We start from the raw sequence: 3,444 nt of genomic DNA, 5'->3' as shown, positions 1-3,444 counted from the left end.
GCACCATATACGCCCCATTCCTGAATAACTTATCAGAAGAAGATATTGTTGATGGTCTTAAGGAGCAGGGTGTTTCTGCTGTACATAAGTTTTCACGAATTGCTGACGGCTCCCGTAATCCTACGGGTGTAGTTTTATTAACTTTTGATAAATACAAACTTCCTGAAAGAATTGATGTTGCCTGGAGGAACCTCACTGTCCGTCCGTATTACCCTAATCCTATGCGTTGTAAGCAATGTCAATTAATTGGCCACACAGCAAAATACTGACGTAATTCACCTTCTTGTGTCTCATGCAACCTCCCTTCCGATCATACCCCACCTACTGAATGTAAGAGAATAATGTGTGCAAATTGCTCGGGCGACCACCCGGCATCATCTAATACTTGCCCTAAATATCAACAATCCAAAGAAATATTAAAAATTAAAACTATTTATAAATGTAGTATGCGTGAAGCTGTTACCAAGTATAAAATTCAATTTTCTCATACAACTTCTAATGCAAACTCTTTTGCCTCTATAGCTAAAATTTCTAACAATACTAATCAAATCAATAATGAAACAACACCTAATAACAAATCCAACAATCCTACCAAAACTAATCTAACAACAACTACAGACATCAATTCATCTAAACAATCCCTTCCAACCCATCCTACCTCCTCTTCTGTCACTTCTCCTTCCCCTCTCTTTTCCCCTTTATCCATCTCTGACTAGATCCTCTTGCATTACCCAATTTTCCTTCTTACAATGAAGACATTTAGTTTAAATAAAATATTCGTAGCTTAACTTTTTTCTTTTATAAGTTTACATATGATATGATTACACTTCTTCAATGGAACATTAACGGTTATGTTAATAATTATATTAACTTAGAGTTACTTATGGGATCGTACAATCCATCTATTATCCTGTTGAATGAAACTCACCTATCTTATAATGCCTCAGCTTTTACCCCTAGGGCTTATGTGGGATATTTTATTAATCTCCCACATAACACCACCAACAAGCAGGGAGTTGCCATCCTAGTTAAAAGAAATCTACCTCACGTATTACTTCCCATACCCCTTTAAATTTTTTCTTCTGTAGCTATTGAGATCCTCGCCCCCTATAAAATTTCAATCATCTGTGCTTATTCCCCTCCTGATCAATCATTTTCTACTACTGAATTTTTAAATCTTATTCCTTCCGGTTCAAATCCTTTTATCTTGTGTGGTGACTTCAATGCTTGGAGTCCCCTTTGGGGCTCTGCTTCGGCTAACTCCAAGGGACGTAGCATTGAGGATGCCTTACTAAGATCCAACTGCATTGTTTTAAATGATGGTTCCCCCACCCATTTTTCCACTCACTCTACCTTCACTAATATTGATCTTTCCATATGTTCTGCCTCCCTCTCCTCAAAAATATCCTGGTGTTGTATTGATGATCTCCATGGCAGTGATCATTTTCCCATCCTTTCCAAAATATCTACTTCTCGCCCTCATTCATTTTTTAAGCCCAGGATTCGGTTTAAAACTGATTCGGCTGATTGGGATAGGTTTGAAGAAGCCTGTTTTTCGCATTCACGTTATTTCCCCTTTTCTTCCAATATAAATCAAGAGGCTTCTAGAATCCAAAAAATTATACGTTCTGCTTCTAACTATTCTTTTCCCCTTTCTTCTTCTAAACCAGTCAAGCTTGCTCCTCTTTGGTGGAATAATGAGCTTTCTGCACTAAGAAATCTGAAACAGATCGCATGGCATCAATTTAAACGTTTACGTTCTAGTGCAAACTTAATAGCTTACAAAAAATCCAATGCACTTTTTCGCCATAAAGCTAAGGCTGCTAAGGTTCATTGTTTCCAAGAATTTACGAATAATATCACTTCTTCTTCGGATTCTAGAAAAATCTGGACTGATATGAAAAGACTGGCTGGTTTATCACCTTCTTCTCCTATCACTTATTTAAATACTCCTCGGGGCACTCTACTATATCCCAAAGATATAGCCTTAGAGTTTGCCACCCACTTTTCCAATATTTCTTTGGACTCCAATTTCTCTTCTGATTTTTCCTCTAGTAAACTTTCTTCTCTTTGCTCTCCTTACCTTCCTCCTTCCACCTTATCTCAATCAGCTGAATATTTAGATGCCGATATATCTGAACTTGATTTTAATTTAGCCCTCTCGTCAGTCAAGGGCAAAACTCCTGGCATTGATAAAATCTCTTACCTTATCATCAAGCACCTTCCTCCATTCCTTATATCCCGTCTAGTCAAACTTTACAATAGTATTTTTCTCAGTGGCAACTACCCTGTCCTCTGGAAGACTAGCGCGATTATTCCTATTTTAAAACCTGGTAAACCTCCTGGTGTGGTCAGCAGTTATCGTCCCATTTCCCTTCTTCCTTGCCTTGGTAAATTGATTGAAAAGATTATTGCTACTAGACTCGCCTGGTATGCTCAATCTAATAATCTCATTTCGCACAACCAAGTTGCGTTCAAGAGGGGGCAGGGTACGTTGGATGCTCTCCTGCACCTTGATCACTTTATCTCTGATACTCTGTCCCACAAAAATCATGTTTCTATTCTTTCTTTAGATTTCCTAAAAGCATTTGACAGGATTGGGATTCATGTAGTGTTAAGACAGCTTAGTAGGTGGAGAGTGGGTTCTCGTATTTTTAACTTTGTCAAATCTTTCCTATCCAACCGTAAATTAAGTGTTATCATATCCAATGTTTCATCCCTCTGTTCTACCATTAGATAATGGTACCCCACAAGGGTCACCGCTCTCGGTGATCCTATTTACTATTGCATTTGATGAAATCAGTACCATTCTATCAGATTTTGTTACTATCCGGCATCAGATTTATGCTGATGATTTAATTTTATTCTCAAAAACTTCAAATTTGACTTCAGTAACAATTACTTTCTCTGAAATTTTATTGCGTCTTTCTCGTTGGTCCTCTACTTCAGGCACATCAATATCTTTTCCTAAATCGAAACTTTGTCATATTTGTAAAAAACATCAATGTACTATCCCAACGCTCACATTTGATAATACAAACATTTTGTGTACAGATAGTATTAAGTTCCTTGGTATTGTATTAGACTCTAAGTATACATTTAAGAAACATTGTCAGTATATAAGAAAAAGACTTTTTGTTAATTTAAATATTATTAAATACCTCTCATGTAAGCGCTCACTCATCGGCTCGGCTTTACTGGTCAACGTCACTAAAGCCCTCATCTCATCTGTAATTAATTATGGCTTGGAAATTTATGGACATCATTCTAAGAATCATCTAAAGATGCTTGCTGCGCCCTATCATTCTTCAGTTCGTTGTTCTCTTCGAGTGTTTCCAACATCGCCAATTAAAAACATACTGACGGAAGCTGGCCTACCTTCTCTAAAAGATGCAGTGGAAGATAGCTTAAATAAGCTTTATTCAAAACTCATACTCAGCACGA

The sequence above is a fragment of the Bactrocera tryoni genome, chromosome 3, assembly GCF_016617805.1.
Source record: "Bactrocera tryoni isolate S06 chromosome 3, CSIRO_BtryS06_freeze2, whole genome shotgun sequence".
Classification (NCBI taxonomy): domain Eukaryota; kingdom Metazoa; phylum Arthropoda; class Insecta; order Diptera; family Tephritidae; genus Bactrocera; species Bactrocera tryoni.
Note: the sequence above shows the minus strand (reverse complement) of the source record.